At 41.5% G+C, this 25,359-nt stretch overlaps 2 protein-coding genes across 2 annotated transcripts in view; one reads left to right on the top strand and one right to left on the bottom strand.

Moving 5' to 3' along the window:
• The window catches only part of KCTD16 (potassium channel tetramerization domain containing 16), a 335,926-nt gene that overhangs the window by 31,170 nt on the left and 279,397 nt on the right, over positions 1-25,359 (bottom strand). The window lies entirely within an intron of this gene.
• YIPF5 (Yip1 domain family member 5) overlaps positions 20,348-25,359 on the top strand; it is a 325,038-nt gene continuing 320,026 nt past the window's right edge. Inside the window, exon 1 of the mRNA XM_060240541.1 lies at positions 20,348-20,354. The gene's annotated coding sequence lies outside the window, so the exon portion shown is untranslated. The remainder of the gene's footprint in view (positions 20,355-25,359) is intronic.

The raw sequence follows: 25,359 nt of genomic DNA, 5'->3' as shown, positions 1-25,359 counted from the left end.
GAAGAAGAAGACATTGGATTTATATCCCGCCCTCCACTCCGAAGAGTCTCAGAGCGGCTCACAATCTCCTTTACCTTCCTCCCCCACAACAGACACCCTGTGAGGTGGGTGGGGCTGGAGAGAGCTCTCTCAGCAGCTGCCCTTTCAAGGACAACCTCTGCCAGAGCTATGGCTGACCCAAGGCCATGCTAGCAGGTGCAAGTGGAGGAGTGGGGAATCAAACCCGGTTCTCCCAGATAAGAATCCGCACACTTAACCATTACACCAAACTGGCTCTCACTGTTCTGCTTACTAAAGGAACTAGGAGGAGACAAGGAGGGCCTGTCCATACATGGCAATACTGCTGGAAATACTCTTATAGCAATTTCCGTTATCAATACTTTTTGCAGCAATATCCTTTCTTATAAACATGCTTGCGCTTTTGCACTTTTAACTTGTTCTTGAGACATTTTTCCTAAATGCTTATACCAGCAAATGTAGCTGGTTCTAGTTTCTCTTTTCACTAGCTGCTACTCAGCAAGCCAAATTCCTCTTTTTCCTGGTTCACTCTACTGCCACTTGGAAGTGGGAGCGAAGCATGGGAGAGGCCAACTTCCCCTTCCTTAGCATCAAGATTTCACATATTTTATATCACTTTAATCCTGGCCCATTTCAGGTCCACTACAGTTGCCCTCCTCTGTACTTTTTCCAGCTCTGCAATGTCCTTTTCAAGATATGGTGACCAGAACTGCACACAGTATTCCAAATGAGGTGGCATCATAGATCTATACAGGAGAATTATTTGGTTGTTTTCCTTTCAGTCCCTTTCCTAATAATCCCCATCACCGAGTTTCTGGCTGCTGCAGCTGGGAGCCATCTTTGCCCCTTCCAGAAGGAGGTAGAGGTGTAACATGCTGCATGCAGCACCTGGATAATGGGTTGGGGCGGAGTTAGCTGGTTAATAGGAGTGGCTCTGTCCCTGCCTTTACCCGTCTTCACCAAATGCTTGCCCCACCCTCCCACCCTGTTTTTAATGCAGGAATTCAGCTGGTCACCCATTCAGGGGTGGGGTAAGAATTTTTTGCCCTTCACTTATTGGCTGCTTGGAGGAGGTGTTTTTGCCTATTCAGCACTGTTGTCAGGGGATTTGGGGTAATTGGATTGGTTGGTGCTGATTAAATAGGTTTGGCCACTTGGTAGGATAGCCTGGCTGAAGGATAAGCAGAACAGTGAGCAATTCTTGGCACCCCCAACTTTTGGGGGAAAGGGGTCTGTTAAGATCATCCTTTGGGTTGTGTGGCTCAGGGATGTGAATGTGGACTGCCTGTGAAACCGCCTCCCAAGTTGTGTGGCTTGGGGGGGCCTGTGACTCCTCGGTGGTAACCTGCTTGCTATGCCGGTTGGGTGCAAGCCACACAAGCATGGAGTCAGGGGCAAGATGGCTTGCCCAAAGGTGGCAAGGATGGATCTGGGCTTGCCCCTATTCTGAATTGTTTGTCGACCCTTACCAATAGTACCATGTAAATAATAAAGTGGCCCTTTAGTTATTCCAACTCTGTTGTCTGTCTCTTTCTTCTGACTGGGAGGGAGCAATAATTTCTATTGATTTCCCCCATCCTTGTGCTGCATCCCACTCTGTTCCAAGTATTTCTGAACCTCAGAAGTCTTGTGGAGGGGTAAAGGCAGCTGAAGGTGGAAGTTAAAAAGAGGAAAGATGCAATCTATTAAATCCTTCTTTTCGCAATCCATAGGCTCCAAGTAATAATTTCCAGCAACTTCAGCAACAGATGTCAGCAATCAGGGACAGAGTTTCTTCCCAAGCTACCATTTTTAAAGTAGTACAAACCAATTCTCTTCCATGCTATGTGACACTGCTACAAAATCAGAAGGGTGGCAGAGTGACAAAAGTCCCAATCCCAGCTCACAGATTGCTTTGCTGCTGCCGTGGGTCATTAGAGCTGCAGTAATCATGGGGAACAGCCTATCCCTGATAAAGATCATATGGTCATGGCATCATTCTATAAGTTCTCCCTCTGTTCTCTTTCTTCACACCTCTCTGTGAAACTGCTCCTCTTTCTGGCTCAAGTTTGCCACTTTTCACCTTGCTCTTCCACACTGTTGTTGCAGAAGATCAGAGAGTTTTTCAGTATATGATTAGCCTCACTGCAAAGGTCAGTCGTGGGTGGTGATAGTTTGGAGTAGAATACAGACTGTAATAAAATGAAGATTCTCTGAAAGGTGTTAAGTGATGTGTCAAGGATCACAAAGCTAACTAGGTTTCCAAGCAGAGATGAATGGCATCCATTAATCACAAAAGATTTTTGGAAAGAATAACTCTAAAAATATTTAAAGATCAGCACTAGAATAGATGCAGGTATCGGTGATAATTGCTGGAATCCATCAAAAAGGAAAATTAGTACATTTATAATGTGATTCATCGTTCCATATGAATTCTGAAAGGAGAAATTCCACCGTTCATACACTAACCTGCCGGATTGCCTGAGCTGTCTCATGGATTAAACGGCACACGTGAGCAGACCATTAATAGGAGCAACACTCCTGCCAATTTGGGGTAATTATTAAACACTTGTAAGATTTAACTTCATACTTTATTTTCTTCATGCAAATATCTGCTTGGAAATAATACACAACTACAACCTATGAAACTGAATTTTACAACTGTAGAATATGCTGAGATGCTGGAAAAGAATAGAGGCGGCAAGAGTGCAAATTAGTATTATTATGTCTGGTTGAATCACCTGTATTCAGAAACACATTTGGCAAAGTGGCATTTCACACCTCCTTTAGAATAGGAGGTAGTGTTTTTTCAGTGGCAGCTCTGCCAGGGCAAATTTAAACAGCCAAATTCTAAAAGCCCAACCTATATATTTATCAGTAAAAAACTCATTCAGCACTTAAATGAATTCACCCAGTGAAGCATGGAGGGAGAATGACTGCATGCAAAAGCCTAGCAATTTATGACATTCCTATTGAGGAAAAGTCTATGTGAAGCTGGTTCCATTGTAATCCTGTTCTGTATTGTAGCCTGAGAGTCTGATTCTAATAATACTCAGGACTATAAGGTAACTGCATTTATTTAAAATAGCTTTACTTGAGATCCTTTAGGATCAGAATAAGGCACAGAGTATTTGGAAGATGGAAAGATTCGACAGCGCCAGGAACAGTTATGTTTTATTTTTAAAATCCCACACAGTGTTCTCTTTCAAGCTTAAATGCCAGAATGTCATAATGTAACAGAGAATGCCATGAAGTTTTTATGTCTGCATCAGGTGAGAATATCAATAAACTGGCTGATACCCAAATATGAGTGTCAAGGAAATTCAGAAGAAATAATTTGATCCCTGAAGAGAAAATGTCCATGGCTTCTGCCCTAGAAAGAAGGCATAGTTAAATTTGGTCACAGATTTATGAAGGATCCTCAGGGCGCAAGAGTATTAACTGCTCATCTAATCCAACAGTGCAGCCGAACTAAGGCTATGAAGACAGTGGATAGGCCTGGAAAACAGTGGATAGCTACCCTGGAAAACTTTTGGCCTCATCCAGTCACCAGCATCATTTCTATAAAGAACTGTCAAGGAGTGGAGTATGTGTGTGATGTCGAAACTAGCCCTTCATGGGATTCAGACAGCAAGTGGGGTGACCAAGAGAAGCAGAAGAGAAATTAATATATATAAAAAACTAAGATAAAGATTGAATATAATAAAGATGAATAAAGTTTATGAAAGTGAAAGAAAAATGAAGACCCACACCAACAGACTGATAATGTGGGTCTTCATTTTTGTTTCACTTTCATAAATGTTATTCATGTTTATTATATTCACACTATATCTTAGTCATTTTATTTTTTCCTCTGCTTCTTCCGGTCACCCCACTTGCTGTCTGAATATTAATGCATAATACCAAATGTCTTTTTTTGTTTAGTTACTTGGCTTGCTAGTATCCAAATGTACAAACTTGGCTAATACACTTGCTTTACATAGTGTGTATAAATGGTTCCTGTAACAACATTCGAGTCAAGACAAGTTAGCCTTTATTGGCATAAAAACAACATTCAAACTAACTCAAACAGCTACTTACAAAGTCGTCTAGAAGTAGATCAGGTTACGATACAGTACATTTTTTGGTAAAAATATGTTGTTCAGTTAGATATGTCACCATTGGGTACCATAAGTCTATAATCTTTCCATATAATGTTGGGGGCATGTCTTTGTTTAGGTAAACCAGCTTGCTGAGAATAAAATAGTCCCAAATCCTGTTTCTCCATATCTTTACAGTTGGAATATTGCGGGAATTACAGTTGTACACTAAAAGAGTTCTTGCAATTGCTAAAAGGATTGATATGATTTCCCTTTTTCTTGTAGGTATCGTGGAATGAGTCCAGTTTTCCAAGAGGATCACTTTAGGGTTATAAGGTAAGTGCACATTCAATATGCTATTAATTTCAGTAACAATCAATTCCCAGTCATGTTGTATAGAGGGACAGGACCACCATAGATGCATATAATTTAAGAACATAAGAACATAAGAGAAGCCATGTTGGATCAGGCCAACGGCCCATCCAGTCCAACACTCTGTGTCACACAGTGGAAAAACTTTTATATATACACACACACTGTGGCTAATAGCCACTGATGGACCTGTGCTCCATATTTTTATCTAAACCCCTCTTGAAGGTGGCTATACTTGTGGCCGCTACCACCTCCTGTGGCAGTGAATTCCACATGTTAATCACCCTTTGGGTGAAGAAGTACTTCCTTTTATCCGTTTTAACCTGTCTGCTCAGCAATTTCATCGAATGCCCACAAGTTCTTGTATTGTGAGAAAGGGAGAAAAGTACTTCTTTCTCTACTTTCTCCATCCCATGCATTATCTTGTCAACCTTTATCATATAATTTGCTATCTGTCCACAATTTTGGGGGCAATTTAGATTATTTGATGCTTTAAATCTATATAACAATAAAGGTGTTAGGTACCATCTCACCATGACATTGAAAGTTTGCAGTTTGACCGTAAAATACTAGAAGTGTTTCCCGGCGAGGACCAAATGTTTTCCCATTCCTCATTAGTAATAGCTCTATTTAAATCTATGGCTTTTGATACAACGTCCGATCTTCCTCCTCAACATTATTTAATAAATTATAAAGAAACTTAGTTAATCCTTTCTGATGTTCTTTTCCTGCATATAACAGTGATTCCAGCGGTTAGGTCCCTAGTGAGAGCTTGTTTAATTTGCTTAGTCTCCAAACAGTGGCTCATTTGCAAATACTGATACCACTATAAAACAGTTCCAATAAATCAGAGCAGCATATTCAGAAGAGACAGATACTATTTCTGGCATAAGTAATAGACATATAGCAGCATGTATGGCCAGTAGCTGTCATTTTATTTACTACATCTTTTACCTCACCCTAGGAGCTCAGGATGGCATACATTATTTTCGCTTCCTCCATTTATGTAGTTTCAATGTAGCTGGTTTCTTAAAAAGACATCTCTCTAGATTTTGATGATGTTTCAATTATTTCTTCAGTTTAACAGCTCAATTATTTAGGAACCCCAATCTACATTCTCTAATCACAGCATCAAGCTTCTCATTTCAGTGTGAACCTTGGGCTCAAAAAGAAAGCAGCGACATTGAAACTACATTCCCCAGGAGCGCCCACCTTGTGAATCTCATTTGGAATATTTCCAAGTTTGAACTTATATCTATTCATTTTGGGATGGGGGATTTTGGCCCCTTGGGGCTTCAGTCACTTTAAAAGGTCCTAGTACCGCCGACCTTTATCAGTATTGTATCACTTATTTTGTGTTGTACACAATTCTTGTAATATATTTTTGCAAAATTAAAGATGCTGTATGACTTGGTGGCTTAGATCAATCTACTAATTAAACCAAATGCCCTTCAAGCAGCAGCTCTCTTCCTTCTATTGGCTGAGGCTCCTCCCCCTCCTGGTCTTCTGAGGAAGGAAGGAAAGAGCCAGAGCATCCTTTGTCCGGCTTCCTGGATCCCATGGGAGAGATACAAAGAAAGCACCTTTAAGACCAACAAGTACTAATGTTTTAAGCAGCTTTTATTTTAAGGGTTTTTTAAAAAAATCTTTGTGTGTGTCTGTGACCTTTATAAAGTTTATATCTCTTACCTAATCTTAAATAGGTACACATACAGCCTGGCTTGACATGGCTCAGCCCAACAAAGTCTCATTTATGTCAGATCCGGCCCTCATAACAAAAGAGTTCAACACCCCTGCCCTACTCATCTACTCGTGCCAGCTCTTCAAGGACTTCGTCAGCCAGCCCCTCCATACACTGGTCCATGAGGGCAGCCTCATTCCAGGCCAGGTTTAATGGAGAATTGATCTGTGGGTATCTGGGGCTCTGGAGGGGCTGTTTTTTGAGGCAGATGCACCACATTTGCAGCATAACATCCAATGCATCTCCCCAAAATATCTTCCAAGTTTCAAAAGGATTAAATCAGGGGTTCCAATTCTATGAGCCCCCAAATAAGGTGCCCCTTGTCACGTTCTCAGGGTGCAGGCAGGCAGGAATCCAAAGCCAGTCCAAAGTCCAGGAAGTCAAGCAGGAGCCAAGTTACCAATGCAGAATCACAAACCGGAATCAGAAGTCAATGTCCAAAAGCCAAAGGGTCAGGGTGCCAAGGAAATCAAGCAGGTCAGGATCAGGAATCAGGAAGGAGCGTGGATGCAAGCCAGAGAATAGACCTGTTGCTTCCACAAGGTTACCAGGTCCTGGGTGGGAGCTATATGGGAGCCTCAATCAGCTTGCTCCCTGTATGGCAGTGACTCTGCTAGAACTCAGGGCTGAGAGATCTGAAGCATCGGCGGGCCTCTTGTCTTCACTTTGAAAGTTCTTTCCAGAGCCTGCTTCGAACTCTTGAGATGGGAGAGCTTGGAGGAGATTGATCGTCAACAGCTGACACCAGTGCCTGGAGAGTGATTGATCAACCAGCTGCTGTTTGTTCAGCTGAGGAACTGACTGGCAACTCTTCCACGTCTTGTTAACCCTTCCAGCTCCTCCTCATCAGGGCTCATGACACTCCTATCCTTCATTATTTCCAATGGAGGGAAGACATTTGAAAGGTGTGCAATCCCTTTAAATGTGATGGCCAGAACTCCCTTTGGAATTCAATTATGCTTGTCACAACCTTGTTCCTGACTCCACCCCCAATGTCTCCTGGCTCTACCCCCAGATATTTCTTGAATCGGACCTGGCAACCCTAGTTGCTTTCAATTTCTCTGGAATTGGCACTTGCCCCATAACTTTCCTAGTTAGAAACTAAAGGGAAGTATCTGCTGTCTTATTATAAATAATTTACGGGGGTTACCTTGAATTTCCCCACTGTGATAAGCCAGGGAAACTGAGCCGCAGCTGTAATTAATTATCTTATAGGGTCAATCCTTCATTTGTCTACTGATTGTTGCCTGGCTCCACCCCAATGTCTCCTGGCTCCACCCCAAAAGTCCCCAGATATTTCTTGAATTGGATTTGGCAACCCTATCCAAAAAATAAAGCTAGGAAACTCAAAATTCATCACTAGCTTCAGTCAATAATGGGAGTTTCAGGGTGGTGATGGGCCAAATATGAATGGAATCAGAACATACTTGCCTGTGTTATCTGCATAACGATTCCTACCACCATCACACTGTTTGCAATGGAATCTAAAGTACACTGATTGTGGCAGGCATAAATGACCAGAAAATAAAGGAAGAATCTCAAAACTGGCTGCCACCTGAAGATGACAGTGAGATTTGCATTGGAGAGCCAAACATGCAAACATTCAGAAGATCCTGGTTTGCATGATCCCCCTGCTTTTTTGCATTAGAAGCTATGGTTGTTAGTGGCATAACTCATTCAAAACTTGCATTAGTTTCAGGATGGTGATGGGAGTTGCAGTGCCAAAAATGAAGGGAACTAGAAATTTCTAGCTTGGGTTATCTGCCACAAAAAGTTATTGGGCTGGCAGACTGGGCCAGTCACACCTCTCAGCCTCACCTTCGTAACAGAGTTGTAAAGATGAAATGAAGGACAAGAGAATGATGTAAGTGATTTTGAGTGCCTTTTGTAGGAGAAAAGTCAAGTATGACATTTGTTATAAATTGAATATTGCCTACAGCTTGCGAGCAAAAGATGGTGGCTTTTGCTGTTGCTTCATCTGGTGTAACTCTTTCATCTGGTGTAACTCTTTCATCTGTTGCTTCATCTGGTGTAACTGCTGTAACTCTTTCAGCAGGAGGCAAAGCTGCTCATTCAAGTATTCCAGATCTTTCCTAGACAAACTTATCACATCACAGGAAATAGTAGATACAATTAAACAGTTTAAACCAAACAAAGTTCCAGGGAAAGACAGTTTCATTTCAGAATTTTACAAAATATTTCAGGCAGATATTATAAAACCCTTAACTACTCTCTTCAACTTTATATTGCTTAATGAGAAAATGCCACCAGCATGATCCGAGGCATTAATAATTACTATTCCAAAAGACAACAAATACCCAAATGAACCTTCTTCTTATAGACCAATTTTGCTTCTAAATGTAAAACTGTTTTCTAAAACTTTAGCAAACGGGCTCCAGAAATTACTTCCGGATCTTATAAATGATGATCAAACCAGCTTAATACCACAATGTTCTATTACTGATAACATCAGAAACCTATTAAATGAAATATATGTCTGAGGATCCAGTCACAGATCTCCAACTTCACATGTGATAATGCATTACCATCGGCCATCCTCTCCGGAAGATACCACAGAATCCCCCGCAATCTTAGACGATGCCCTTGTAGCCAAGGAGTCATCGAAACGGTCCCTCATGTTCTTCTGGACTGCCCTTTCTATAGCAGTCCACGAGCAAGATACCTAGATGCTCTGCTCTCTGACCATCAAGGCCTTTCTGACAATGCCAAGGTTCGCTTTTTACTCCACGGGAAACACAACTTTGTCACTACTCACGTTGCTTGCTTTTTACAGGTTGCGATCCAAATCAGAGAGGCTTTTACTCATGCATAGCCCACAGCTATTTTATGTCATTTAACTTTTGCTGGGTTTTTTTAAGGTTTCATTATATTCTATAGTGTTACTGTTGGTTTTAAAGTATACTGTATTCTTATATCAATGCCAATAAAGGTCTATGGTAACAAAGCAAGCATCAAGTTGTACCTAGTCTGTGCACCAAACAAATATGCATTCAAGACCATAGAATATCCAGACTACAGTTATGGGGGGAGATGAAAGGGGTTTGCAATAACCTTATAATGATGCAATAGTCATTTTGCCCTTTGCTCCTATTTTTGCGAGAGAAAAGAGAAGAAGAGATTGGATTTATACCCCACCCTTCACTTGGAGTCTCAGAGTGGTTTACAATCTCCTTTCCCTTCCTCTCCCCACAACAGACACCCTGTGAGGTAGGTGGGGCTGAGTGAGCTCTTTCAAAAACTGCTCTTGAGAGAGCAGCTCTTTCAAGACTCAAGGTCACTCAGAAGTTCCATGTGAAGGAGTGGGGAATCAAACCCGGCCTCCCAGATTAGAGTCTGCACACTTAACCACTACACCAAACTGGCTCTCAAAGGTGCAGTCAATCATAAAATAGAGGAAAATGGACAACTTTCAAAAATCAACTAAACAATGAAGTGCCATTTTTCAGCATAGTGACAAATATTAAAGGTACTCCAACACCTGGTGGAAATCATTGAAATAGTCTACTATACAGAACTGGGATGAGGAATCTCAACAATTTATCTTAGAGCACTTGAACAAAGCAGTCTATCTCAAAAGTGCTTAGCTTACTCCAAAATCGCACTTCATCTTGGCTTTGCCATATCTTTATGACAGGGGTGGGAAACCCTTTTTCTGCCAAGGGCCATTTGGATATTTATAACGTCATTTGTGGACCATACAAAATTATCAACTTAAAAAACAGTGCTCCACTGAGGGAGAATAATTCAGGCCAGCAAACTTAATGCAAATAATTGGGTTTTTTATTTGAAATCATGTTAATAAAAGAAAATACAGAAATGGGGGGAAGAAAGGGAAATAAACTGGGAATAATAAAGGGAAATAAACTGGGAGGAAGAAAGGGGAATAAAGGGAAATAAAGAAATGGAGAAAGAAAGGGGAATAAAAATGGGGGAAGAAATGGAAAGGAAGGAAAACAAAGAAATGGGGGAAGAAATGGAAAGAAAGGGAAAGAAAGAAATGGAGGAAGAAATGGAAAGAAAGGGGAGAAGAAAGGGAAATAAAGAAATGGAGAAGAAAGGGAAGTAAAGAAATGTGGGGAAGAAATGGAAAGGAAGGGAAATAAAGAAATGGGGGGAAGAAAGGATAATAAAGAAAAATAAAGAAGGGGGGAAGAAAGAGAAATAAAGAAATGGAGGGGAAGAAATGGAAAGAAAGAGAAATAAAGAAATGAGGGGGAAACTTACGTAAACTGTAAGTGATTTTCCAGGCCCTGCAGCGATCCTAGCCAGCCAGCCAGGCCCCAGGGAGGCTGCTGCATAGCACGTCTGGGACCTGTGATCCCTACCAGCCAGCTGGGCCCCTGGGAGGCCGCTGCACAGTGCGGCTGGGCCCCATGATCCTCACCGGCCAGCTGGGCCCCAGGGAGGCTGCCACGTGGCTTGTCTGGCCCGAGGGCCGTAAATGGCCCTCAGGCCAGACGTTCCCCATCCCTGCTTTACAACATCAATGTTGTGGCACAAATGTTTATTATGACACGGAATTATAATTAATGGAGAGTTAAGGATCTCCAGCAGCTCTTTATATGTCTGGAGCAACACAGACTGTTTTCATGCAGCAACCATGATTTGTTCACTGTTTAGTCATGCTTCTCAGTCCTTTTTATTTTCATTCTAGCATTTTAACATAAGCAGCAATGAAAAGAAAGGCAGGCAACTATCTTCCAGTGAATGCCAGAATGTGATATCCCTTCAAGTGCAGGATCTATATTATCCATGAAAATTCTGCGGAGAAGATCAGAAATCAGACTCATGGGCCTTGATCCCATGCCCAATTAATGAATAGCAGTTTGCTGAGCTGTGGCACTGGCTAACTGTTTAGAATAGACAGAAACACCAAAAGTGCTGAGCCGTGAATGTTCAGATGAAAATAGAAAGAACATGCTGGAAGAGCAGGTGCAAAAGACTTCCCAAAGGATGATTGTTTATACAAGGTTTTAGTGCCACATCTTGAGAATCTTTTTTGCTTGTTTGTTTGAACCTGTTGTAACTATATTGTCTTCAACTGTATTGCTGCCCAGTGCTATTTAGTTTTCATGCTCTATGTGTTATTATTTTAAAATAAAATGTAAATGGATCCATAATCCTGTTATCACACAAGTGTTTCTTCACACATGACAGATGCTTACTATGCAATAGTGTAAACAGCACATATTGAGTAATTCCTTTGTATTTTTACATTTGTCTTACTGCACTGCAGATCATGACAGCAAATCAAAGCTATAATATAGCCTATTAGAATAAACTAAACATACATCTTCCAAGCTGCAAATGATTTCCTTCTGCATCATTTGCAATTCATTTAAATGCTTCACTTTCACATTCAATGAAATTCTGCAGCCTAAATATATCTGATGTATGTTATCCCCTATCGATGATATGATGAACTCTGCCAGTGATGTGTGGTATATAAAGGATAGATACTGTCGAAAGAAGGCCAGCAAAGATATATTTTCTACAGTAGAGGAACAAAACTATATACTTTATAAAAAGAGTCTGCTTCACTTACATGGCCAATTTACTCTTTCAGGCTTTATTGTACTATAGAATTTTAGGAATAAATTAATTGCCACAGAAGAATGATCTCCATAAGCATTGGGCCAGATCAGCGATAGTCTTGTTTCACTGTAGAAAGCAATTAACTTTCATTGCATTAGAAAATGGAAAACAATTTCACAGATTAGTAGAGCTTAGTGCTGCCCATTGATGATGGTAGCAAGCCAAACAAATAAATACACACATACATACATATTCTCCACATTGAAAGGCTGCTGTAATTCATGTCCTTAATATAAAACAATGTGAACAACCTTGCTGTAACTTGTAGCAATCCATACCCGTGAGCATGCACAGAAAGCCTTGCATTCACCAATGAATAAACACTTATAAAGCTCTTGTCCATCTCCCCCCCTCGCCATGTGGTATTACACATGATTATGACTGCTCAGAGATATCATGTGGTTCATACTATCAGGTCTGTGGAAGCAATACTATTAATACAAACTATCCGATGTGATATAACCAGACCCCACCTCATGACATAATTGGGTCACACCCACTGAGTATCCTTTCTGATATTTAGTCTTTATGGCTCCTGGATGCAGCCCATGATTTCATCAGTAACTGTCTCATAAGCACTGGAATGGTCTTCATTCTTCTCTCTATATACGGCAATCCAAGTTATCTTGTCTCCTTCTCCTGCTTTTCCCCTGTCTATCATTGTCATCCTTGTTTGCAGCTTTGCAAAATAAGTCTTCTTTCAAATGTGGAAACTTATAGTACTACTTTTTTTAAAATAAAATAAAATCAAACATTATTCCTACAATAAATAAAAAAAAAATGATTACCTGCAGGTCTGGAAGGAAGGTAATGTTAGTAGAGTGACTTTGATTTAGATCACTCATTCATGCATGCACAAAGCATCGAGCAGCTTTTTGCATCCACATGTGAATTAAACAGCTGATGACTGATGACAGAGCAAGATCTAATTGGTGTTTTAATAAATACACTGTGACTTGATAATATAGCTAGATTTATCAGAAGAAAATGCCTCTGTCTTAGTAAAATGATTAAGATATAGTACAAGAACAGTGACAAATATCGTGGAAGTAATTGGCTGTAGTATCAGTGCTAGCAGTAAATGAGCACAGTATAGATTTATTTGCTTTTTAGGTACCCAAATCTAAGAGACAAACAAGAGTAAGGGACAACTCGACAATACTTCCATTTGTTTCACCTGGACCATATTCACAGGCAACAAAGACATCGGCGGGGGTGGGGGGGGATTGTTCTGAGAAAATAAAACACTTCTGTCACAGTTACCAGCACAAAACCATGTATTTCTACTTTGGCAAAACTTTCTACGAGTCACCTGAATATAACAGCAGCTTACAAAACTGAAGTCACTCCCACCTTCCCCCACCACCACAGTCCAACATGTTACATAAAAACAACTGAAATTGGATCTAATATGATAGGATGTATCGGATCAGTCAAAAACCCTAGGACCATTGTTTTCCAACTATTACCTGGTAATGCACGTGGCCTCATAAAATATGTTCTACTGATTATAAGAACAACTGAGTTTTCTGCATGCAGTTGGAAAGCACTGCAATTTATGTCACTGCTGTTTAATCAAAAACAAGGATTCTTGAACTATGTCTTAGAAAACAAAAGAATAGTTCATTGCTACTACTGCTTATTCTCAGTCAGACCCTGAAGTTAGTTGGGCTAAAATTAACTACAACATCTCATAAAGTTGTAACCTATTTGAAAGCAACCATTTCTTTTAAAATAGAAAATATATTGTTTCAGACAGATTCTCAGATTTGAACTAAGGTCCTGTGTGTGGCACTGGCACTGCCACAGTGTCACTTGTTCTGCTGGGCACATAGCACTGCTATGCTCCTTGCAAGCAAGCATCCTCACTACAGTTGACTGTCCACTGCAGAGACTCTCTAGGAGAAAATGACTGCTGCCTGTGTTTGCAAGTTTTTCCCATCATAGGAGACAATGGAGGAGTCCCAGCTGGGAGCAGTGGCCACCGTGACTTGGGAAGCTTTCCAGAGCTCCATTCAGGGCCTTCTCCACTTCCTGAAACTTTGCAAAAGAAAGGAGGAAAGAAAACCAGTTCTGATTGCCTGAGTCTCAGGGTGGGGGGAGGCTGGCCCAGTGGTTTGGGAGCCCCAAACTCTGCGTTTTGTTCAATTTGTTTATTTATTTTTACTCAAAAATTGGTTATCAGTGTTGGGGGGGGGGGGCACCAGATATTAGCCTTGCCTAGGGCGCCATAAACTCTAGCTCTCTTCATTCTAATTTAGGTAGAAGCAGTACTTGTCAACCTCTAGGTTGGGCCTGTGGATTTCTTGGAATTACAACTGGTCTCAAGAATACAGAGATAGTTCTCCTGAAGAAAATGGCTGCTTTGGAAGGTAGACTCTATGGCATCACATTAGGGTTGCCAGGTCCAACTCAGAAAACACCAGGGGACTTTGGGGGTGGAGCCAGGAGACTTTCCCATTCCCTAATATATATATATATATATATATATACACACACACACACACACAGTAGTGTAATTCCCCTAGATAGTCTTCATTTCCTCAGCCCCTAGCAGCTGGCTGCACTTCTACTCCTACTAAATAAAAGTGAACACACCCACACACTCAGAAAGCAGCTAAAATAAATGCAGTTTGCAAACGCACACTTTGTGTTCTAACTGAGGTAATTTACTCATAGGAGTTGCTGAATGTAACCATCTGCTGTATTTCCACCAACTTCTTCAGGATAACAAAAAGGTTTAAAATTCCCAGCTTCTTGTTGGGGGTAGAGATTCTCCTGGTTTTGGGGCCACCAACCCGCTGGCATGGAGGTGGCTGACAGGGAATCCCCACCTCCGAAGAGCTCCATTGGTGCCCAATGTGCCCAGTGCAGTAACATGATGTCATCATATTGGGATGTTGTGCAGGGAACACTCTAGCATTTGAGTGGCACCATAGAGTTTTTTACACAAATGTTAGAGTGCTGTCCATGTGACATACCTGGTGCAATGATGTCACTCCAGATAATGTCATCACACCACATGCACTTTGTGCAAAAAAGAAGTCTCTCCCACCAGCAGCCAAGTAAGACCTGCCAATCCTAGAAAGGTTCTAGTTTACTCTTTACTATGCAAAAGACTTCTGAAAGGAATGTAAAACAAATGGAGGGACTGTGCTGGCTTCTCTTCCTTTCTCACAGCTTTACAGAGTCACTGAAAACAGCCACATAGCATTGACAGATTGCCCCACTCCCATTCAGCCTCACTCCTACTGAGATTTAAAGGCATACACACCTTCCAAATTTTCACACTTCTTCTATGGCTTCCTAGGTGGAAAGGCACATGATGGCTGTTGGGGCAAGGCTTCCTAGTTGACTGGCAGTAGGGAAGAGCCTGCAAAACAAGGGGATCCTCTGCAGGGACTTGGGGACTGGCAAACCTACATCACATCCCTGCTGAGGTTCTTCCCAAACCCCACCATTTCCAGGCTCTACCCCCAAATCTTCATCAATTCACCAGTCCAGAGCTGGAAACAAGTTTCTCCCCAATGTTATTTATTTAATTTTCAGATTTCTATTTCGCCTTCCCCAAGTTTGTTCAGGGTGGACCACAACAACAACAATAACATTTAATTTATATCCCGCCCTCCCCGCCGAAGCAGGCTCAGGGTGACTCACAACATAATATAAAATACAAAGATTACATAATAAAACAACAATTTACAACATTATCCTTAAAATTCCCTTAAAACCAATATCTACATGTGCCCTCTTGCCCAGCTCGTCAGGAGTTTTGAGCCAGGGAGTCATCAATATGCAGATGACACTCAGCTATATCTATTAATGGATAAGCAACTGGATACCATCCCAGGAGATTTGGCCAGTTTCCTGGAGGTTGTAGTGGGATAGTTAAAAAAGACTGTCTGAAACTAATCAAAAATGGAGGACCTGTGGCTAGGCTGACAGGGTCCAGATTGGGGAATTCAGCTTCTCACCCTTGATGAAGTACAATTGATGCCAACTCCCTTTGTCAAAAGTCTGGGCACGATCCTAGATGTCTCTCTTACATTTGTGGCACAGGTTTAAGATTTGGTACTTATCTTCAAGGCCCTCAATGGTATGAGACCATTGTATCTACAGGAGCACCTCTCCCTATATATGCCCCAGAGAGCATTGCACTTGTCTGGCACCAACTTGCTGGTAATCCCTGGCCGCAGAGCGATCCAACCTTCCTTCACCAGTCCCAGGGCATTTTTGGCCCTGACCCCAACCTGGTGAAACTGTCTCTCTAGTGAGACCCAGACACTGTGGGACCTGACTTAGTCTCACAGGGCCTGTAAAATGGAGATGTTCCATGGGGCATATGGTTGAGGACAGCGACAGTTAGAGTGATCAGTTGGCCTCCCTCTCTCCTTCCCCCCTTCTCCCCTCTTTTCCCCTTCCTTTTTTACCCCATCCCTATCTTGATGCTGTCCTCCTTTCTTATTGCTGTTAAACAGAATTTTTTATTGACTGCCCTATCTGTTACTGATAGACTGTAGCACCATCTATTATAAAAGATTAATTGTTAGGCTAGGGACTATCAGGTTTTATAGTATTCATTAATGCTGTGCATGATTTTAAATTGTATTATATTTATGTGATGTATGAATTGTCGGAATCCACCCAGAGCCCTTCTTGAGGGGATGGGAGAGGGATACAAATTGAATAAAATAAATAAACCCTAGCACTGGTAGACCAGGAGGTTAGAATGAGTTCAGCCACATCTCCAGGCTATTTCCACCCTACCAAGAGCAGTCTGGTTTTGAGAGTTGTTGTTGATATTGTTTTCTTGAGGACTTCAGAAGTTTATAGCATAGTTTGTGTGTATGCACGTGTGTGCATTTTGGTTTTCTTCTGTTCGTTTCCCAGCGGATCAGTCTCCATTTCCAATTCCACAGATGTCACTGAGATCTATTTAACACTCTGCTCGTGTAGATTTGAGATTTCGCTAGCTTTCAACATAAAAGCTCCCATTTGCTTTTTAATCATCTCTATTAATGAACCAAGCTCTTGCTTTAGAGAAGTTATGGTACCCATTATATATTTTTTATAAAACGTTTTGCTTGGTAGTGCCATTTTTCTCTACCAAATAACTCAGTCTATTAATCCAAGTTGAAAAGTAACTCAGAGACCCAGTTAGTATGCCTCTCCAAAACTCCTCCAGCCGTGTGTTTTGATGTTGCCATTTCAGTTGTATTCAGACGACAAAGACAAATCTCTCTAAAATATATCTCGTTTTTGTTCAGACCATATTATAGCTAGATAATAGTCTCTTTAACACATATTCAGTTATGCGTTAAACTGAAACAACTATTTTAAGTCTGTATCTTAGTTATCTTTGCAATAACCTCAGTATCCATTGCCAGGTCACCCAAGGATCCATGCTGATTTGAATCCATGCATACTTGTGTACTTAACAGATGGCTGGTAGAGTCTGCTGAGATAGCACAGATCACCTGCTGCATGTGCAAACTGAATTCAGTCACTACCACCACCACTTCATTCTCATCTACCCTCTCCAACATATGATAATTAAAATACCTTATTTGGATCTGAAAGCCAAGGCTTTTAAAAACATTATGTTCAAATAACAGATATCCAACATCCATACTTCTGCATATGCATACATGTAAACTCCCAGGCAATACATAATTTAGCCCAGCAGGGGTGGGGTTGATGAATGGAAACTAGCAGCAGAGGGAGATTCTGTTTATTGAAGAGCCATATACAGTTATGTGTATTATGGCAGAACCATCTTGCTCCAACTTGCAGACCCTATTCTACCATGCCCTCCAAGGGCTTTCCAATATCTAGAGGGGTTTTTTCTCTCTCTCTTTTTCACCTGCCACCAACACCTGGCCTTAGTAGGAATTGCTCACTGAAAGGGCCAGGACTCCCAGCTTCCCTTTTAAGTTCTGAGGCCTTTCCACTGTGTCTCTTGCTATCCAGTATCTGGTTATCACAGGAATCTGTTATCTTGGACTTGATTCAAACCAACAGGGAAGAACTGATTCACAAGGTGAAAGGAACTGGCAACCTGGGTAGTAGTGACCATGTAATTTTGGAATTTACAAATTTGGGGAAGGGAAAAGCTGTATGAAGTCAGACAGGTTGGACTTCAGAAAAGCAAATTTTGACAAATTTAAAGTTATGCTGAGTAGTATTCCATGGTCAGAAATACTTAAGGAAAAGGGGTTCAAGAGGCATGGGTGTTTCTTAAAAGCAAAATATTAAAGGCACAATAAGAAGTGATTCCCATGAGAAGGAAAAATGAGAGGAGCCTGAAGAAACCAAGGTAGTTCCATAAACAGCTTTCTAAAGACTTGAGAAATAAAAAAGACTCATTTAGGAAATGGAAGGAGGGCCTTATAATAAAGAATGAATATAAATAAATACCCAGTGTGTACAGAGAGAGAATTAGGAAGGCTAAAGCTCAGTATGAGCTTAGGCTACTGAGAGATGCTACAAACCACAAAAAAGGGTTGTTGTTTTTTTTCTTATGTTCAAAGTAAGAAAAAAAGCAAGGACATGGTAGATCCATTACGGGGACAGGAAAGTGAAATTGTAACAAGTGATGAAGAGAGGGCAGAACTGCTCAGTTCCTATTTTTCTTCAGTCTTCTCTTGTGAGGGAAACAGTGCTCAACATGGCAAAAGCAGAACACACGATGGAAGGGAGTTGGGATTGACATAGGGATAGTACATAAACACCTAGTTCCTTTAAATGAAACTAAGTTCTCAGGGCCAGATGAACTATGCCTCAAGGATCTGTCCATAGACTTGTTTTGTTCAATATCTTTATAAATTATTTGGATGAAGGAATACAGGGAATGCTTATTAAATTTGCTTATGATACTAAATTGGAAGGGGTAGCAGATACAGCAGAATACAAGGCCAGGATACAGGATGATCTTGACAAGTTGATAAACTGGGTTAAAACTAATAAAATGAATTTTAATGGAGATAAATGTAAAGTTCTGCATTTAGGTAGGAAAAATCAAATGCACCATTATAGGATAAGGGAGTTGTCCTTGGCAGTGTAAAAAGGATCTAGGGGTTTTAGTGGACCATACACTGAACATGGGTCAGCATCATAATGTGGTAGCTAAACGGTAAATGTGATTTTGGGCTGTATCAACAGAATCCGGCCCCTTCCCGCCTGCGCCGACTTCAGGCGGCTTTAGGGTGGGGGCCGAGTTTGCCTCCCCGGATGGAGTGAGGCAACGGCCTCTTCATCCGGGGATGCTGCGGGCGTGGTCTTCTGGGGCTTTATAAGCCCAACCACGCCCGAGGCCACACACTTCTGCTGGCCGTTTTGGCCCACCTTCCTACCCTGCAATAGTACAGGCTTATCCAGTCGCCGGTTTTTCGGGGCCAGGTAGGAATTTTTTCATCTCAACTAATTGGCCTGAGTTGGAATGTTTTTCGCCTGCCATGTACTGCTGCTTTGAGGTTGGGTTATTGTTAGGTAACTTTATTTGGTGGGACTTGAAGTCAGGTTTGTTTTGGTGGGCACCCATGGTTTTCCCGGTTTAAGGGAAGTAGCGGGGAACGGACGGCAGCTGGGCTCTACGGCTCTCTGCTGTCTTTCCCGCTACAGGGTTACCTCATCTGGCGAGCCGTTCCTGGGTGGGCGGCAGGGCCATTTTGAGGGGATACCCGACCGCTGCCGGCCTGGCAGCAGCTGGTTTTAACCGGCTGCTGCTGGGGGCTGGGTGGCTCGCCCCATCCAGACAGGGAAGGGTTTGGATTTCCCGTTGCCTGTCCGGTTAGTTGTTAGGTTGCCCCAGACTGTTGGTTCAATAAAGTTGCCCTGTTTTATATCCATATACTGTGTTGTCTCGTTCTTCCGCATGGGGGGGGGGGAATTATAGTGTCCAGATCATGTGAAGTGATGGTATCACTTTACTCTACTCTGGTTAGAACTCATCAAGAGTATTGTGTTCAGTTTTGGGCACCACAATTTAAGAAGGATATAGACAAGTTGGCACATGTCCAGAGAAGGTCAATGGAGATGGTGAGGGGTCTGGAGACCAAGTTCTATGAGGAAAGACTGAAGAAGCTGGATATGTTTAGCCTGGAGAGGAGACAACTTAGAGGTGATATAATCACTATCTTCAAGCACTTGAAGGGTTGTCATAAAAGGATGATGCAGAATTGTTTTCTGTGGCCCCAGAAGGTAGGACCAGAACTAACAGGTTGAAATTAAATCAAAAGAGTTTCCAGCTAAGCATTAGGTAGAACTTCCTGAGAGTTAGAGCGGTTCCTCAGTGGAACAGGCTTCCTCAGCAGGTGGTGGGCTGTCCTTCTTTGGAAGTTTCAAACAGAAGCTAGATAGCCATCAGAAAGCAATACTGATTCTGTGAAGTTGGGCAGATCATGAGAGGGAGGGCAGGAAGGGTTGCATCAATTCTTAGTGCTCATGGTCCTTTCTTACATGCCCAGGGAAATGCTGATTGCTACTTTGGGGTCAGGAGGATTTTTTTTTTTTTTTGCCATCTTCTAGACGTGGAACAGGAGGCACTGGAGGTGTGGGAGGGTGGTATTTGTGAATTTCCTGTATTGTGCAGGAGGTTAGACAAGATGACCCTAGAGATCCCTTCAAACTCTATAGTTCTATTCTGGACATGGAACAGGGGTCACTGGGAGTGTGGGAGGGAGGTATTTGTAAATTTCCTGCATTGTTCAGGAGGTTGGACAAGAAACCCCTTCAAACGCTAAAGTTCTATGATTCCAACACAATATACAGCTACAGGCATTTCATCAGTGAAAGGTGTATTCCCACTGTACACACTAGATTCCACCAATGCAAGATCCTTCTGCGTAAATGTACCTAGCAACCACAGATAACACTTTGTTCCAATGAAACATACCACTCTTAAATGTGTGCAGTGGCAGGCTACAACTAATAACATTAATAATTCCAGAGTCCTAGCCATGTTAGTCAGTTGCCACAAAATTGCAATTCCACAAACTGCCACAAGTACAATAATATATAGAAGTAAATTAAACATATATATTATAGTAATGCTTTTAACCACTGACTAATAATGGTTTCATATTGTGATGTAAAGCATCCTGACATTTTGAACTGTTTAGTGAAATGAACATTGCTGTTTTCAAAGGCCTCAAAAGTTACTGAAGAGGGAACTCCTCTTTACCTAGGGTTACTGCTAGCTCTGGGGATGAGAAATACCTGGAGATTTTGGGGGTGGGGTGGGGTCAGGGGAGGGCAGGGTTTGGGAAGGGGCCTCAGCAGGTATAATGCCATAGTTCAATCTTCAAATCAGCAATTTTCTCCAGAACTGATCTTGGTTGTCTGGAGATCAATTGTAACAATGGGAGTCTTCACCACCTATGAAAAGTTCACAGATAGGGAGGTCAACTTTAACCAAAGTCATCCTAACTTTCAGCTTTATTGCTGTGGTTGTTTTTCATGATTTATCATGTGTCATTGACTTCTGTTCATTCGTCTTCTGCATATTTTTGTCCAGCTAAAATAACAGTTTTCTCTTCCACCTCCCCAGTCTCCTGAATATTCTATTTTCTTCTTTCAGTGCTTTCCTAAAGTCTTACTTCTTTCTGGCCATTTGACACACTGATTTTCTCACAGCACCATCTCATTTTCATGAGGTCTGTCACTCAGAGGAGACCTAAGAGCTGATGCAAAGTGTTCCTCTCCTTTTTTGTATCATTGATTGTCTGTGATTAGCATGCTTTCTACTTCATGGCTGCTTTTCATTAAAGAACAGCTAACCTTTCTGTGATTAGTTCAGTCAAATGTGATGCCCATCATTCCAGTCCATTCTTTTTCATTATTCCCTTTTTCAATAAATTAAACTGATATTCTGCATATCTGTCTATTACCCATACGCTATTAATTTATTTTGGTAATTTCTTTTGGAGAGGAAGGGAGGATTTCTTTCCTTGCCATGTGCCAGAATATTTCACAGTCCCATGCAGATGGCTCAAATATCATTTCGTGTTTGGAGGACTACATCAAAGCTACTGCTGAATGCATTAGGATTTCCTATCACCTACATGTGAAGCTGCCTTATACCACATCAGACCACTGGCCTACTCTGTCTGGCAGCAACTTTATACAGTCTCGAGCAGAAGTCTTTCTTATTACCTTCTACTTGTTCTTTAAAAAAACCCTCAAGCCATAACAAGAGATTGGTATGAACCAGAAAAATGTAGGCCAAACCACGAACCAAACCAGAAGGTTTATTTGCAAACCAAACTGGTTCATGGCTCTGCAAACCCTATTGAAAGGGACCACACTTCCTTTAAATGGGGTTTGGGAAAGCCCAAAAAAACAGCTGAGTGATGGGAAACAGCCTGCTCCCCACCACTCAGCTGTTTCAGGCTATTTGAAAGGCCGAGAGCCAGTTCGGTGTAGTGGTTAAGTGTGCGGACTCTTATCTGGGTGAACCGGGTTTGATTCCCCACTCCTCCACTTGCACCTGCTGAGATGGCCTTGGGTCAGCCATAGCTTTCATAGAAGCTGTCCTTGAAAGGGCAGCTGCTGTAAAAGCACTCTCAGCCCCACCTACCTCACAGGGTGTTTGTTGTGGGGGGCAGGGAAGGTAGAGGAGATTGTGACCGCTCTGAGACTCTGAGATTCAGAGTATAGGACGGGATATAAATCCAAAATCTTCTTCTTGTACACTTCCTTTAAGTTACTGCACAAAAGAGCCTGAAAAACAGTCTGAAAAAATAATTCCACACGCTCAGCTGTTTTTGCAGTTTTTGTGGAGAACAGAAAGCAAGCATTTAAAGGGACTCAGAATCCCTTTAAACCCTTGCTTTCTGCTCCATCCATGGACCACTAAAACCACCATGAACTGCTTTAAAAGTCTGTTGAAGTTTGTGATGGTAGAACTGTCATGAACTTCAGCTTGCAATCCATAAACAGAGTTAAAATCCATGCTGAATTTTGCTTAGTGGTCTGGTTCATGCTCATCCCTAGCCACAGCCTCTACTTAGTGTAAATGGGAGTATGGGTGATGAAGTATTATATGCTGAGCAAAGGACTATTACATTGGAGTTCAAAATTCTACCAGGAGAAGAATAACCAGCAAGAGAGGAAGGAGTGCAAAAACACATAGGCATCTCCTTTGACAGGAGGGATGGACTTCGTTGGAAGATGTAATGTCCCTATGTCTCCAGAAGCAAGTGACCACAGAGTAGCAGGTAGTTAGGCAAACACTAAGCATCTTCCTGTTTTCTTCCTACTGTCACTCAATCCCTTTGAAGCATAGATCAAAACTCCCTAGAGAAAGGATGGGGTCCAGGATACTTCTCTCTGCTTACACTCCCATCTGTTAACTACGGAGCATAGGCACTGTCCCTATCTCTCTACTCTGAACTGTCATACATGTATTTCTAGAATAAAGTAGATATTATATTCAACTGAAACTTTGCTCTGAGTAACTTTGTAAACTTGCAAGCACATGGTTAGGTCCGTTATGAGCACTGCTGCATTAAAGCCTTGCGCACTCTGCTAATGAAAGAAGGATCCGGACCACTAGAACCAGCACCCCTTCCTACAGTCTTAAGGACACACATTTTAAGGTAACTTTCAAGTAACCATCTCCAGCTTTATCATATAATAATTTTATAATAATGTTACATATCTCCTTAGAACAACTCTCCAGTTTTTTCTAAATCCATAATGCAGAGCACTGAGTGGCTGAAGCTGAGAAATAGCTGCTTGCTAGACAAACTAGAGAGTTCATGGCAGAAACAAGATTTGAGGCAGGGACTTCCAGTCCTTACCTCATACCCTGAGCCCCTGCAGCCCAATGAACAGTGGTGGTGTAGTGGTTTCAATGGCCAGGTGAAGCTTGCAACCTGTCAAAAGAAGTGGCACAAAGATATACAAGAAAGGATAAAAGAAGAAGATTAGCAACAAGTCTGAAGCACCCCAGGTTATATGTCCAAAATATTCAATATTAAATTTCAGTCAATAAAAATGGCCTCTAAATGGTATTATACACCATCACAGCTGTACAAAATGAAGTGGTCACCATCCCCTCATTGCTGGAAAGAGTGTGGAAAGATTGGGGATTTCATACATACTTGGTGGTCTTGTCCCACAGTTAATAAATTCTGGAGAGATATCATTCAGGAAATTAACACAATAACTGAAGACTCACTCCCATTGTTGCCTGAAGCCATTCTCCTAGGTTGGTGGCCAGAAAAGCCACAAAACAAAATCTCAATGGAAAGGTTTGCACTATTATTAACAGTGGCAAGGTTGGCTCTTGCAAACATTGGACGAACCGTACAATGCCCTCTGTCAATGATTGGAGAATCCAGCTCTGGGACTATTTTATATCTGAAAAAATATCCTCTTACAGTTCTCTAGCACACTCACCCAACTCCCAGGAAGCCTTTGTGAAGCTATGGTTTCCTGTTGTTACATACCTCTCTGACCTTGACATTCTACCAAAAAACAAATTTTATCATAATCTGATATTTTTCTAAAAGCAGTGACACGCCTTTACTATTGCATTTTGGCTTTATTGTGTGTATGGGTTCCTCTCCCCCCCCCCCTTTCCCCTTCACCTTCCTTTTCTGGGAAGTTAGTTCACCCTGTGCATTCTATAAGCGGAGCTCTTTTGAATTCTGCCAGTGTGTATTCTCTGTGTAGGGAGTTATTATGCAGCTTTTTAAAAAAATCATATTCTCTTGTTGTATCTACTTCTTGAACTTCACCTGTTTGAATATGATCCAAGGATAATGGTATAGATGTATTATTATAGGCTTTTGTCTGGGGGGGATTTAAAGGGTTAAGTATTTTGTGAATATTTGCACTTCTTGTATATTGCTTTTAAAAGTTTAATTTAAAAAAAAATTGTAAAAAATGCAAGCCAATCCATTTATTAAGCATGTGCAATGAAGCAGAAGACACCCCTGCCACAGGAAATTCAATTTATCCTACCTTTGGAGACAAAATCTGCTGCCACTTTGCCCCCTCCACCACTGATCTTCTTCTGTTCTTTGACAGAGTTCTTTGCCAGAATTCATGGGACATTTCCTAGAATCAGGTAAGTGTATCTTGACTCCTCTAAACACATTGCCTTAAGGCAGTGATGATTAACCTCTCAACTTGGGAATTAGTATGAGCACAAATCTGTTTTTATTAGGGTTTGTAGAATCTTTCAGGCTCAAGTGCCGTGTTCTACTGTAGAACACGGCACTTGAGCCTGAAAGATTCTACAAACCCTAATAATGTTACCAGCCGTGAAAACCTGAAATCTTTGAAAATCTGTTTTTCTTTAAATAAGGAACTCCTGCAATACCTGGTTAATCTGAGAGATGCAGTAGCACTGCTCCATCACACCATGCAGGATATGTTCATGCTTGGGAAACAGAAGTTATATATGTACAAAGGAAAACTGTGGTTTGTTATCTGCCCATTTAGGCCTGGGGCTTCCCACATTACCTGGCAATGTGGAAAATGGTGTCTACACTGAAGTTGTTGAAGTAAAAAAGAAACCAGTCCTAACTGATAAATGGACACTTA

Source organism: Heteronotia binoei, chromosome 5 (assembly GCF_032191835.1).
Source record: "Heteronotia binoei isolate CCM8104 ecotype False Entrance Well chromosome 5, APGP_CSIRO_Hbin_v1, whole genome shotgun sequence".
NCBI classification, from domain to species: domain Eukaryota; kingdom Metazoa; phylum Chordata; class Lepidosauria; order Squamata; family Gekkonidae; genus Heteronotia; species Heteronotia binoei.
Note: the sequence above shows the minus strand (reverse complement) of the source record. Positions and strands in the feature narration are given on the sequence as shown.